This window comes from Centruroides vittatus, unplaced genomic scaffold, assembly GCF_030686945.1.
Source record: "Centruroides vittatus isolate TY-2023 unplaced genomic scaffold, ASM3068694v2 contig_377, whole genome shotgun sequence".
NCBI classification, from domain to species: Eukaryota; Metazoa; Arthropoda; class Arachnida; order Scorpiones; family Buthidae; genus Centruroides; species Centruroides vittatus.
The window spans coordinates 11,119-27,129 of NW_027122198.1; the positions used below are offsets into that span (position 1 = coordinate 11,119).

General features: G+C 33.0%; 1 pseudogene; it reads right to left on the reverse strand.

The window, feature by feature from the left end:
* Positions 1 to 11,386: 11,386 nt before the first annotated feature.
* LOC136975682 (deoxyuridine 5'-triphosphate nucleotidohydrolase pseudogene) lies at positions 11,387 to 16,011 on the reverse strand (annotated as a pseudogene).

The following is a 16,011-nucleotide window of genomic DNA, read 5'->3' on the forward strand; positions in this document are numbered from 1 at the left end:
AACCTATCAATATCTTTTGAATTTAAGTATAAATAGAGCTGTAATTTTTGTTACAATCAACAAAACTTTAATGTTATATTATTTTAAATTGCTGTTTTAAATATTATTATTATTATTGCAAATCAGCACAATTTAATTTTATAATTAAACTAAATATAATAATAATAAGGCAAGGTTTAATTTGCCTTATTGTTTAAATAAAATTAATTTATTTAAGATTCATGTTAGTATAGCTAAAGATATTTCGGTGTTATATTATTCGAAGTTGTGGGGGGCGTACCTGTCTCTTGACGCTGCTGGTGAAAATTTTTTCCCACTTCATCTGTGATAAATTTTTTGAATTAAATAATTGATTTAATCAAATTTGACTTTGAAAAGGAACTAATAATTATAAGACTATAAACTTAATAATAAGTTTAGTACTAATGGCAATGCAACGTTCTCCAGTTAAACGTGGAAGACCACCGCTCACCAGAACCAAATCAGCAGGTAAACGTAATGATGATATTGCAACAAGTTCCCGATAAATTACTGACTACAATTTACAACCGGATAGAACTTTACAAGACACTAATATGGAGGCTAAAAAAACTAAAGAAATATCAGACCAACGTAATACTCAAGACGATTCAGGTGAGCCAAATGTAATTGATTCTTTACTAAATAACCCGGATGAGTTATTGGACACTTCATCTGCCATTTTATGGAATAAGATATCTAATCTAATAAAAACATCTAATGATAAGCTATTTAAGCAAATAAAAGACTTTAAGGAGGAATTAAACTTAATTTATGAAAATTTAAACGAAGCTAAGGAAAAACAAGCAGAACTGGAGGAACAAATTACGAATTTACGACAACAAATAAATATTATGCAAAATGAGAAGGACCTTACAAATTATAGACTAGATTCTTTAATTAATGACAATAATCGTAGTAATATTATAATATATAACTATCCTAATTCGAAACCTGTTTCTAAAGAAGGAATTTATAACTTCATTATCTCCTGTTTGGAAATTTGTGATATAATTCAAGAGGACATTTTAAATGTGATTCAGTTAACAAAACCACCAAAAATTGGTACAATTCTAGGTCCGAATGACGCGGTTGGGACTTTAACAGAGCTGTAGAGCATACTGATAGGAACAAAAAAGTCTAATGAATTATGCGTCTACGAGCGCGCCTTCGCGAGATATAGGCCCCCCAAAATGACTATGTGTGAACTTTTCGAGACCCTCAAAAATGGGGTAAAATTTAAAAGTGAAAATTTTCGGAAGTACAACTAAAATTTCTGTTTCGAACGTTTTTTGTTACAACTAACTAGAGACTCCTAAAAACCCCCTAAACACGAGGGTGCCACCTCTCCACCGCCACTTCCGGGGAGCGCCGTCGGGACTCTCGCCGCTTTCTCCGCTAAGCCTATCGCGCGTTTAACGGTCAGCAAGCCCTATTCTAACGACACTCGTCGACAACGACCAAAGAAAAGCCTGATTAACAAGACTAATTAGGTAACGCTTTCTCCGACGCCGCTCCTACGTAAACAGAGCGCGCTTCTTCTATTTCGAGCTATCTCTAACACGCTCTAACTACCGAAAAGGCCAAGAAAACAGATCCTGCACTCACCTTCGACAGTCTCCTCCTCTCGCTACCTGACGACGTCTAGCCTGTTTCCGATCTTGTGTAGAACGGGTTGAGGTCGCCGGTCGCCGCCTCCTCCTCGGCTATGTCCCGGAGGTCGGCGACGACGAAGATGGTGTCCGAACAATCGCATATAATCCAGGTTTCGCGTACAAGTATCCTTCGGTAACGCGCACCATATACACACACACAAGCTTCGCCGTTCGCTGGCCAGTCGTCTTTCCCCTGCCGTTTCTCTTCGTCGCCCTCGTGCACGGGTACATCAGAAAACACACGTATACAGATGATGCAGACATGTCGGCGAAGACAGAAACGTCGGTCGATCTTCACATGTAAACCTTCGCCGCCAAACTTTCCAAGCTACGATTAAAACAAGTCCTAATCCATGTTCGTTGAGGTTAGGCATCCATTCATTCGTCGTTCAAGCTTTTAACGAAATCCTCAGCGGTCTTATAACCTATCTCAGCATAAGGAAGCCTTATACCGTTTAAATCACGATAATCCTTACGTAATTGTCCAACAGTTATGTTCGAGGGACAGGAGATCGACAGCGAAGGCACGATTTGTTTCGTTTCTAAGAACAGATCGTTCATTTCTCTCACTTTCGACCTTACATTCCCTAAACCATCGATTACACTTCAACTTCCGGGTTGTGAATGGTCAAAACCGGAAACCTTGATGCACAGGAAAGCTGTAATCGAAGTACGAATGAAAAGGCAATCAGTACATATAAACTTCTCCTTGTATTAACACTCAAAGAGAGAGCAATGCTTTCAACAGATCAGATGAAGACAGAATGTGTCACCAAACTGAAATCAGTTTCACATGTTCTGGATGATCTATAAAATAACGCAATATTTGGAAGTACAGTAACTATGACCTGACTTCATTCATTGTGACAATCAAGACGATGAAAGCGAATTTGACATTACATTGCTATGTGATTACAAATTGACAATTTAAAAATTCCGAAACAATATCATTTACTTTACTTCTTCAAAGAAGTAACGAAGTCTTTTAGAAATATATATATATTTCTTTTAAAAGTAACTAAGTCTTTTGATAACATATGTGGAGAAAGTAAAAGTAAATCGCTTAGACAGTTGTCACGAGCCAATACCAAGTATGAGATTAAAAGCAGCTCCAACAAGTGTTATCATCTCATTCTGGACATTTGATTTTTGAAAACCATTGCTCTTTGCAGTCTTCACACGAGGAAAAGTTTTTATGTAAAGATTACGGGATGGTGACATTATAATTAATGGTTTACGAAATATTAGGTTGAGTCATAAATAAGTTCTGTTTTCTAAACTGAAATTTATTTGCCAATAAAATGTACAAAAATAGACTTTAATCTAACACGTATTCACCATCATTATAAATGACTTCTTGCCATTTTTCGGGCAACTTGTCAATTCCCCTTGCATAAAATTCTGGTGGTTTTGAATAAAAAAACTCCTGGATGAACTCCTGGACTTGGTCATCATTTTGGAAGCATTGCCCTTGTAAAGCATTCTGCAGTGCCCGAAAAAGATGGAAATCTGTTGGTGCCAGGTCCAGTGAATATGGTGGATGAGGCAAAACAGACCAGCCAAACTCCAACATTTTTTCTTGTGTAATCTTCGCTGTGTGTGGCCTTGCATTGTCATGCAATATGGTGATCTTTTTTCTGTTAACAAGTGCAGGACGCTTTTCATAGAGTTTTAGCCGAAGTTGCTCTAACTGTTGTATGTATACATTTGCAGTAACAGTTTCATTGCGTGGCAACAACTCAAAATGGATAATTCCTCGACAATCCCACCATACACATAACAAAATTTTCCTTCCATGCGCACTGGGTTTAGGGTCTGGTTGTGGCTGATAATTTTTGTCAACGCATTGTCTTTTTCGAATAACATTTTCGTATGTGATCCACTTTTCATCTCCCGTAACAATTTTAGCCAAAAAAGATTCCTTTTTTGCCAAGAAAGCAAGGTAGCAGCTATTGATTTTCTGTCTGCTTTATTCTGTTCACTGAGGTTATGTGGAACCCAAACTCCCAGCTTGCTTACTTTTCCTAGTTTTTGGAGGTGACGATTGATGGTTGATTGGGATGTGTGCAGTTTCTCTGCTAACTCCCTCGTCGTTTGCCGTGGATTCTGCTCAATTAGGACCTTTAAAACGTCGTCGTCAAAGTCTGAGGGGCGGTCTGGTCTTTCTTCATCTTTTAAGGAAAAATCACCAGAACGAAATTTTGTAAACCACTTTCGAACTGCTCTGTCTGAAATTACACCACTGCCGTAGACATTGCAAATCTTTTTTGTTGTTTCTGTAGCGTTATTGCCGAGTTTAAACTCCCACAACATGATATGGCGTACATGCACTTTCAAATGTTCCATTTTAAATGAATTCAAAAATAATTTTTTATTACATTATTGACACTTCAGTGTTAAAATTTACATTTATAGACTATTTGCTAATAGCCACTAATAAAACTCAGTTGAAGCAACACAACATCTGGCAAGTATTTGACAGTCATTTACACTTACTCGCTAACAGAACTTATTTATGACTCAACCCAATACAAGATCGAAAATGAGCGGATTCAACAATCTTTTACTAGAAACGAAACAAATCGTGCCTTCGCTGTCGATTTCCTGTCCCTCGAACATAACCGTTGGACAATTACGTAAGGATTATCGTGATTTAAACGGTAGAAGGTTTCCTGACGCTGAGATCGGTTATACTGAAGAGTTTATGTAAAGAGGAAAGCGATTCACATCACTCGACCATGGCTTTTATGATATCGCGGAACGAGTTTCCGGTTAATGTTACCTATGGTAGCGAATATGGCGGCTCGTCTCTGAAAACCGTGGGGACGCACGTTCTAACCTAGCCTATTCTAATAAATTACCACAATTATTGCCAACCAAATTATTAAATAGGGGTAATTTATTAGAATAGGTTAGAACGTGCATCCCCACTGTTTCAGAGATAAGCCGCCATATTCGCTACCATAGGTAACATTAACAGAGTTTCCATGCATCATCTAAAACAGTCTGCTCCGTCACTGAATGATGCTGTTGTTACCTCACAGGTGCAGAACTTGCTCCAAATTATTGTGATATTATTCAGAAAACTTTAGGGAAATACCGAAATGATACACAACTTGCGGGAGCCCCCTTTTCGTCTCATTCGGAATCGTTTCGCGACGATTGTCCGATTCGTTCACTTAATCCACACTCGAGTTTGTACGTTATCAAAAGACTTTAGTATTGGGAAGAAGTAAAGTAAATTACGTAGTTTCGGATTTTGAAAGTTGTCAACACGTACCAGTACTTCTTCTTCCGTTGCCTCGAATATCACAACTATTGAACATTTACTGAATTGCACTCCCGACTATTGAGGCAATTTGCCGCCCCTCCCCCGCGTCATTCGGACCTAGAATCTTGCCCAAAAATTACTACTAAAGTAACTTTTAAAAATATTCAACTTCGTAATCGAATCTTTTCTGCTTTTATTCGGAAAAAAATGCAAAATCAGTTAGAAGATTGGAGAGATTCTCAAATATCCCCAGATCTTAATAAAAATACAAAAATAAGACGAAAAAATCTACTTCCAGTGTTACACGAAATACGGAAACAGAATGCACAAGCTAAACTGCATAATGATATTTTAACATCAGGACCCGAGAAAATTACTTATAACATTAATCGGAAAAGTCTGGTATATGTTGATACTTTTTTACCTTACCATAAAACGACAGTTTCGGGAAGTTGATATAACACAAATCAAAAGCAAACCCAAAGTTTGAATAAACCTAATAATAATTGTTCTTTTGATATACTAAATTGGAATTGTCAAGGTCTAAAAAATAAAACTTAAGTTATTAATTCTTTGCATATTAGATATAATCCGGCTATTATTGGAATAACGGAAACTTGGATAACAATGGAAAAATTTTATACTACAAATTTCTCGAAAAAATTTTTGATTGAATCTTCACTTGCAAGTAAACCAGTTGGCCCCGGAAGACCAAGTGGTGGCTTGTGTTTATTGATGGAAAGGGAATACTGCAAAATAATTCAAGTAAATAAATCAAGAAACTATATATTACTTCTCATCACAATAATTGGAAATAAAGAATTAAATAAGAACAATCAAATAATGATGATATTATTAACTTATATTCCTCCCGGGGATGTAAATACTCTAAACGAAATCTTTAAAGTTATAGAATCATGGCTCTATATAACTCCATATATTATTATATTGGGTGATTTCAATTCTCGAATTGGTGAGGAAATGGATTCCAGATATAAGGGACCAAATTATTTAATTAATAATAATCGAGTATCAAAGGATAAACAGGTTAATAATTTGGGGAAAAAGCTGCTAAACTTCATAAAAGAAAATAAACTCTATATATTGAATGGTCGTATTAAGCCCGATTATCCTGCGGAATATACTTGTTTAACTCATTTGGGGAAATCAACAATTGACTTTACAATATGTTCTGAACTACTTCTGGATTAATGTACGGAATTTACGACAACATTAATGGATGCATCAGATCATTTCCCCACAATAACCAAATTTCGAATATCCTCAACAAAAGGAACTAATAAGCAAAGTATAAATAGTTCAAAAATAAAATATAAATTCTCAAAATATCGGAGGGAGATTGACAACCGACTTAAAGCAATTCCAGAAATTACAAGTACCAATAGTGAAAAAATATATAGTTTAATAATAACTATATTAAACGAATACAAATACATAAACAAAAATACTAGACCTAAGCAAGGATGGTTTGATTCAGATTGTTATAAAATGAAATTAACAAAACAAGTAGCATTGAAAAAATTCAGGAAAAACTCAACAGTATTCAACTTCAACAGTTATAAAAAAACTAAACGAATGTATAATAATCTTCTTAAAACTAAAAAATTAAATTATTTTCGGAAAATAGAACAAAACCTAATTAAAAATAACAATAATGGCAGCATATTCTGGAATACAATACGAAGATTTCGACCTAAATCATACTTAAATTGAAATTCTGCTAAAATAGACTTTAATACCTGGAAACAATTCTATAATAGATTTCCACAAATTAATATGGAAATACCGCTAAACACAAGTATAGAAGTTTATAATGATATCTTGGATTCTGACTTTACAATAACTGAGTTGGAGAGTGTTATTGAGAAATCAAAAAGCAAGACAACACCAGGATGTGATAATATTCCTATTGATTTCTTAAAAATATTATCAACTAGTTCTAGAATAATAATACTAAATTTATTTAATAGTATGTACAAATCTGCGTATTTTCCTGAATCCTGGAATTCAGCCATTATAACAATGATATATAAAAAGGGTGATCCGTTCTCTCCCAGCAACTATAGACTAATAGCATTACTACCAGTAATAAGAAAATGTTTTACCTCACTTCTTTCAATGAGGAAAATGTAATAAGAAAATGTTTTACCTCACAGCTTCAAATGAGGTTGTTAGTTTTGAATTGAAGTATGTTATATCTCTTTTATGTTTTTTTAATTTTTGCTGCAAATAAATTTAAGTTATGGACTAGAACAATGGGTCTGGAAGCTGAATTTCAATATGCATTTACTACTAATAAAGGAACCGAACTTGCAATTTTTACTTTATTAATGATAATTCAACTCTATCTTTTAAAAAAAACATAGGAAAATATATGCTGCTTTTATCGACATCCAAAAAGCATTTGATTCAATATATGTGCCTTTATTGATACATAAGCTCAAATCCAGTGGTGCAAGTACTCGATTCACTTCAGTAATTTCAAAATTGTATCTAAATTATATTATTAAGATAAAACAAGGCAACAATATTTTTCAAAATTTACATTTACGTCGTGGAGTTTTCCAAGGTGATCCCTTATCTCCATATCTATTCAATTTCTATCTTATTGGTATTGATCGTCTATTTACTGAACTAACCGATGGAATTACAATAGGAAATAGAACTTATCATTATATTCTTTTTGCGGACGACCTTGTGCTCCTGGCTCCAACAAAAATTTCACTACAAAGGAAAATAAATCAACTTAATAAATTTCTGCAATCATTATATTTAACAATAAATCCTTCCAAAACGAAAATAATTATATTTCGTAACAACTGTAAGATATCTGAAAATACTAAAATATACCATGAAAGAAGAGATTTTTATTTTCGCCCATTTCATCGCATAGTTTAGCAAACAGCCTGTTCTGTAACGGTCGGCTTTTAATAAAAGTAACCAACTTTACAGCTTCACAAACAATTTGAGATCTTCCAGCATATTTTTTGTGACGAGAGCGTGTCTGTGAAAGAAGCAGTGCGTCCATTCCGCCCTCGGTATAAGATGATCTCTTAACATTTTCATTAATCCACTGTTCTTTCCTGTTATCGCCTTTGTACCATCACTACATACTGCAATACATTTTGTCCAATCTATGTTAGTATAGTTTCTCGTAGCTTCATAAAAAACATCAAAAAGACATTGTCTTGTTGCATGACCCAATACTGTTATGCAAAACAACATATTTTCTTAGATTGATGTGTCCCTATCGCAAAACATAAGAACTGAGACATGCCTGCTACATCTCTTGATTCATTTAAAAAATTCACTCGAACTCACATGCTGAATTATTTGATCGCAAACATTGGCAGCCCTGTCATCGATTCGCCTTGATATTGTGTCGTTAGAAAGCGGAATGTTTATCAATTTTTTTGCTTCTTCCACAACTACCAAAACACTGACCGTATCAATTGCAGCAGGAAATATGAGGTTTCTGGCGATTGTATGGGGTTTGGACATCTTGGCTACTCTTAATGCTACGAGGTAAGATGCTTCAAGTACACTTTTATCAGTATGGCTTAACTTACAAATAGAAGTTTGTTGATTTCTCAAGGTATGTAATTTTCTTTCGAAAAATTGCAAAGGTTTGTTTTTATGAATGAACTGGATGTTCAGTTTCCAAGTGTCAAATTAATTTTGATGTCTTTATTCTTTCATCGGAGAGAACTTGAGAGCAACAACGCACTGTGTTTTTTCATCCAATGAGGTGAAACCATAATTTAAATAACTGTCATTGTACAAACTTGTCTTTTTACCAACCTATTCACTGGATGTAGATGGGTCACTTCGTTTTTTCACAAATTTATCCATTTCGCATTAGAAATTTAAAAAAAACAATTCAGTTTCATGGTTGACCGCGAACTAAAATAAACCAGACGCACAAACTAACTTAACTGAAATGGTGCAATCGCCAGCACCTCTTTTATACTAGTGACAGCACGACTTGTTCAAATTTGTGACGAGAGCGTGTCTGTGAAAGAAGTATATGCATGTTCAAACATGCTCTCACAGCGAGTATTATAGAAGGAGATCAAATTACGAAGATTGCGTTCATGTGAGGGCCAGGAGTAATTCGAACGTTTATTTGATTTTCGTCTGTCGTCTTTACAAAGGGAAGCGATTTTGAGAGAAATTTAAGGTTAGCTCAAAAAAGGAAAAACAACCGACAAATTTTCTCATAAAAATCGGTCATAAAGACTCGTTTCCATGAAAATACTCTTTGTAAAAGATGATTTAACTGTTGTGTCAAAATTGTGTCATTTAATCCATCATTGGTCCAGAGAAACCATCACCCCTGACGTATGCTGGGGGAATCTCGAGAAAGGAGTCTCCGAATAAAAGGCAGGACAATAGCGCATCACGAGAAAGTACTGACATCTGTCTAGTGTGTGCACTCCTGGATTATCATCTCTGCCGCCGTTGCTGTTCATCCTCCCAAAGATCCCACCTCAATGTCACCTACTTCGTTCGGATTCGAACTAACTTCATTTTCGACTTAACCAAGTCCAACAACCTTACGTTGTCCGAGAACCTTTGATGACGTCGAAGGACTATTGCATCACCAAAGTCGAAAGTGCAAAAGTCGAAGGACTATTGCACTTTGAGGTGTTTACCCTACTCGCGATGATATGTAAGCTCTCTCTTGAGTTCTTTCCATAAACGCGGTCAGGGTCGCGGACCCTTCTATTGTGTTAATAACTCCCTACGAATCCTTAGATTCTCAACAATTACTGGACTAATTCTTAAGTCCTATCTATGTAAATACGTAAAATCTATGTAAATACGTTCAATGATAAACGGGTATATTATTAGTTTTCTGGCTGGTGTGCGTTCCTTCCCACGAAACCATGTCCTCTCCACTCCGAACTCGAAAGTCTCCAAAACCCAATTCTAATCGACAATGACGCCATATGTGCTCAACTGTTGTTGTCCTTACCTACCTGAGAAAATCTCCACTTAAAACTTTCACGACGACGAAAAAAAACACTCCCGTGATAGTAGTAGTCAAATGGGTAGCACTAATCACAAAATTCTCATAGGATAACATGTATGGGTAGCACTAATCACAAAAATTTCAATTTTCATTCGATATAATGTATGGGTAGCACTAATCACAAAATTCCCATTCGATATAATGTATGACACATTCTAATCACAAAAATTGTTAAGTAAATAATTTTTCATATTATTTTGTCAAGTAAATATAAGTTGGTTGATATAAATTAAGTTGTTAAAATTTATCTGTATACTAACTTGTAAGTAAATTATTTCACAAATTGTCAAGTAAATTATATTTATTTTTCTGGCAAGTTAAGTTTTATTATCACAAAGTAATTTAATACTGAAATTATTTTGAAAGATTTTTACTTTGCATTATGGATACGTTTAATAATTATATCTTTCTCTCAGTTTTTCTAAACTAAATATTTCTGACATTAGGTACAGAAATAAATTTTTGCGCTTGCTAACAATGCATTTTCTGGTTAAATTTTGATATTTTATAATGTGACACCAAGACACTAGTTTGAAATTTGTCAATAAAGTCTTCGTCAAGTTTTTGATAACGAGAAACAAAAATCCAGTTTAGGTGCTCTTCTATTTTACGTAAAGTTGATGTTTTTAATTGTTGGTGTTTTAATAGTTTTTTATATCAAATTTATGTATGAAGAAGATAATAAAATCATTGGAGAGAGTTTGAAATTCGGCGACTTTATTCCAATCAAGATGGTCTGAATAATTTGTAAGGAAAAGGTCATTTCATTGTTGATATTGACAAATTAAATGCCATTTTTCGTAATCAAGATGGGTTGAAATAAATGTGGTTGAAAATTTTTAATTTTTTCATATGTGTTCCCAATTTAATTTATCCGCATAATCCGAAATAAATTAGAGAGATAAATCGCGTCGTTGGCTAATTGTGTCCCAGTGAACAAAGTTGTGAAATTGTCTTATTGTGTCTTCGTTTACAGACGAAGATGAGAAAATTTTCCAGTCAATTGGGAGTGGTTCTTTGTCTACAAATAAATAAATAAATAAATAAACATTTTAATATTATTTGCTGCTTTATTTGAGTATATACTTAATGAAATGGGTATTTATTCAGAATGAGTACAAAAATGTAATATTCAGGTACATTATAAAATGTGTATTCATTCAGAATGAGTACAAAATTAAAATATTACAATCACCTAAACCAATATATATTGAGTACAAAATTGAGTACATTATTTGAGTACAAAAATAATTGAGTATATTACAATCACCTAAACCAATATATATTGAGTACAAAATTGGATACATTATTTGAGTACAAAAATAATCACCTTAAACCATTACAAAATAATATTTTCCTTATAAACCTTCTTTTTCGAAATTATTTTTAGTCTCCAGAATCGGATAAGGTAGAGGTCCCCGAATCATCATCATCTTTTTCACATGAGTCTTCAGAAATGAGAATTTCGTCATAGTTGCCAAATCCCTCTTTCTGAGAATAGGTATAGTCACCAAAGCCCATTTCCCCCCTGTTGGTGCTACTTAACAACTCCTTTTCTAAAAAAGTAGGTTGCATTATTTTTTCGAATATTATTTGGGCTATTGGAAATCCAGGTGCAAAAATAACAGTCTCAGGTCCAAAGTTATACATCATTACGCCGATGTTTCCACGATAATCGGAGTCGATAACTTCTGCATTTATTATATTATTTAACGACAATAAAGATTTTGGAGCAATTCTAGCATAGCAGTTACTATTTGGCATTTCGATGGCAAGATCTACAAATACTACTTTAAGTTCATTGAGTTTAAGTTCAAAGCAGTTAACACAAAAAATATCATAACCAGCCGTCCCTGCGGAACCTTTTTTCGGGATTTTTGCAGTTTCGGATAATTTTTTAAAATATACAATTTCTAAAAATATAATATTTAATTATTATTATTACATTTCATACAATCACAATTTATAAAATATTTGTTGAATGTTGGTAATGTTATTTTATCATTAATTACAAAAAATTTACATTTATATGTTTTATTATTCGGCAATTTTAGCGATGCCGCTTTAATACATGTTTGTTTTAAACAGGGCTAAGTTTTACTGCATATTCTGTGTATTACATAAGTATATTTTCTTTTGTATACTATTAAAAAGCCATATTGTGAAGATGATGATAAATATGCAAATTAAAAGTAGAAACTGTAGTGACCAAATGATAGTACATCTATTCCATTATCTAAAATGAATTTTTTATCGTAAAAAGGAAAAAGTGAAATTTTATTTTGTAGATATGTTGTTACTACATGATTTTTGCTTTTAATTCCATATTGCTGGTGCCTTAATAATTCTGTATTACACAAAACTTCTTTATATTTATCATGATTAAATGTTTTTATAACAGATTTTTTAATACCTTTAGCAGTTTTTTTATTTTGTTTATCGAAAATATAAGAATACATTTTCGGTTATAGGGAGCAAAATTCAATTATTGGTTTCGATTGAGTTTCGTCTTTAAAATAACCCAGTTTGTTTTTGTTCGTTTCGTTATATAATTTGTGAGTTTTGGGATAATTACTAAATCCAAAAATATCGGGAAATGATTTAAAATCTTCGTATACGTCATTTGAATATATTTGAAGCGTTAGAGAGTCTGTGTCGATATATAATAAATGTACGTTTTCACCATATCTATTTTTAAATATTTTATAAAATGTTTCGTAAATGTGTAATTTTCTTAATTCTAATACACAAAAACCTATATAAATTGGTTTGACTAAAATTAAATTAGGTTTTTTTATTTTAAAAATTGTAAGATTGTCATTTATAATTTGAAATTTTTCTACAGACGGTTTAGACAGATATCTACGATATTGATTTAATGTTGTAGCTGCTTTTAAATTAATACGCTTTCCTACATTTTGGCAGGTTTTTCCGAAAAAACTATTATTCATTAATTTAAAAAATGATTTGTCAAAATCATTAGTTGATTCTTGTCTTTTTTTATTATTAAAATGAATATATTTTTTAAGCCATGCACTTTGACAAAATGCCAATACTCTATGAATTTTAGTTATTATCAGACACTCTTCTAGATAAAATTTTAAATTTCTATAACAAACTACATAGTTTGTTTTATCGAAAAGAGTAGGAGTTAATTTTTTATTAGTATTAGCATATTTTAAATTTCATTTATTTAATACTGTTTTTTGATAATTAGATAATAAATCGTACGGGATGTTAATGTGCTCAGCAGCAAGCGGCAAATCGTTATGTCTATCATGAAGAATTTTGGGATATTTTAAATCAACTTCTAAGATATATCCTATGCTATTTTTATCAGATATATTAGGTATGTCTAAAGCGTCTATTTTTCGTCTTCGTGTAGCCATCTAACACTATTTATAGGTAAGTATGCGCTCATTACAAACCCATAAAGATTATTTGCATCTATCGACAGAATATAATTATGAGGTTGATTTTTATCATATGTTTCCGGTATTAATGGATTATTAGCTCGCGCAAATCTTTTCCCCTGCTAAACTTATTCCGCCTATCATGGCCTGTTCAATGAATAAGTACTTGTCCACATTGTTAAAAAGTTCTAATTGAATTTTTGTCATTTTTAAACCGCAATTCAATGTTAAATCAGGTGCAGTTATAAAATATACGGCATCTAAATTATAATATGTTAGACTTAATTTTCTTAAATTCTGGAATATATCTGCTAATAATATAGTATCAACATATTGGTATAATTTTAAATAGTCTTTGAAAGTTTTACAGTTAAATTTTTCCCAAACTAACTGGGCGTGATTGTAATCTTCATCTGTAATATTTTCTTGCGATAACTCGTTATAAAAACATTTTTTAGGAGGTAACTGTTTTTCATCTAATATTTGCTTATTTTTAAAATAGAAATATGGAAAAATTCCCTTTCTTTTTAATAATTCTCTATATTTGCTGCGACGGAAAAAATGATTAAAAATTGGAAAATTATAATTTGCATTTTTTAAATTCTCAGTTAAAACAGAGAGACTAGAATTTAAAAACTGAAAACTGTCAATGAATTTATAATAATCTAATGAAAATGTTGTAGATTTTTCAGAGTTTATAGCGATAATCTTAATTTTCGAAAATAATTTGGAAGGAATATTTTTAAAAAATTAAATGCGAATCATAACCTGAAAAGTTATGAAGTATAATCAGTATGTTTTTAATCGATAATTCAAATTGCAATGATTATGGGCATATCCACAAATTTTGCTTGTCTAGTGATCATGGTCCAATACACGCAGATCATCATTATTAAATTTTTCCTTACAAATATGGCATAAATGTTTCGAAATATTAGAAACAGTATTTAAATTAATTTTAACGTTGCGATTTATTTTATCTAATAAATTACTTAGCTGCTTTTGGATATCAATTAGAAAATTATTAACAGCATTATCACTCAAATAAAAATTACAATATAAATATTATTTTATCTTCATTTTCAATAATTATAATGGAACATATAGGTTTATGAATTTCGATATTTTTAGTAAAACTTACACTACGATCTATTTCATCGGAAGAAACCTCTTCCAAAATTGATTCAAAGTCAACATAACAACATACGGGGTGAAATAATGATTTCTCTGCCGAATGAAACTTTACAATCGCATTGTCTCCTTTTGGGGTGGATACTTTTTGATATTTATGATTAGAACAAAATTTAACGTGATCATTTAAAGTACATTCTCTTTTGAATACATTTAGGCATTTTTTACAGTATTTTCTAGGTAAAAATTTATCAGACATTAATCTATTAAAATTCCTAATTTAAAAATAGTGGGATTTATACAATAACAAAGTTATCTCTTTTTCAAATTGAAATTTACTTACATAAGTGGGATAAATTAATTTCTTTTCGTATCCATATGCGGCCATCAGCCATATTTTAGTTTTATATACATGGTTCATAAGTTCTGTATTTCGTTTCTATTTTCTTCTCTCATTCCTTTTTTCAAAGTCCTTCCCATTGTCTCAAAGCAACTCATACGTAAACCGTTACCGCTCGAGGGGGAGGGTTGCCCTTTTCAAGAACCAAGAGTCGAACAAAGGAGGAGATTAAGACTTCCCCGAAATTGGGGACATAGACAAAGAAAGTATAGGCCCAAGGCAGCATAGGAAAAAGAAAGGAGACACTTTCTGGCTGGACATCGATGGATACAGAGGTGCTCCAGACTGAGAAAGAAAGGGGACTACGAATTGAGAGAGAACCTGCCGAGACCAAAGAGGAAAGGAGGCTACGAAGATCTCTAAGACATCGAGTGAGCCAAAGAATCTAGGCATAGAACTACTGGTGGAGTAGAGGGAGACTACTACAATTGTGAGAGCGTGAAAATCATATGGGACGTTAACTACACGACTTGGGCCGGTACTTCCTATCTGCCTTTTCTTTACTTTCTTAGTCTATCCGTTCCTTTTCCTTGTTAGTTCTTAGATAGTTATAAGGTTAGTTGTAAATTAGTTATTAAGTTCTCCCTTTTTATCTTCCTGTTCGTTTATGTTGTTCGTTCGTGTTGTATATATGAGAAGTAATAGGAGGTGACCTGCTCCCCTGTAAAGTTATAGAAGTAATTCTGTCGAGTTGAGATCCGTGTATTAGAAGAACCGCGTTCAGGAAGAAATAAAAGGAGTATTGATTGTGTGAATTTTCTCTCTGTGTCGTTATTTGAAACCGTTACTAGCGGACTCGCAAATATTTCCTTCCGAACCACCACAATGGCGTCTGCGACAGGATCCCAACTATAACGGGGTGTACGGTTCTTTGTTTATATAGATTATTGACTCGTAAAGTCTACTAGCGGGTAAATTGTGTTATATTTATAGTTATTTGTTTGCTATATATATAATTGAGTTATAATGGCCACTAGTAGTTCAGTGGGAAGCTCCTCAAGATCTGGAGGAGGTGTTATCCCCAGCCTACCACTGGTCGTAACGGGATTCCTTGGTATGATCCCCAT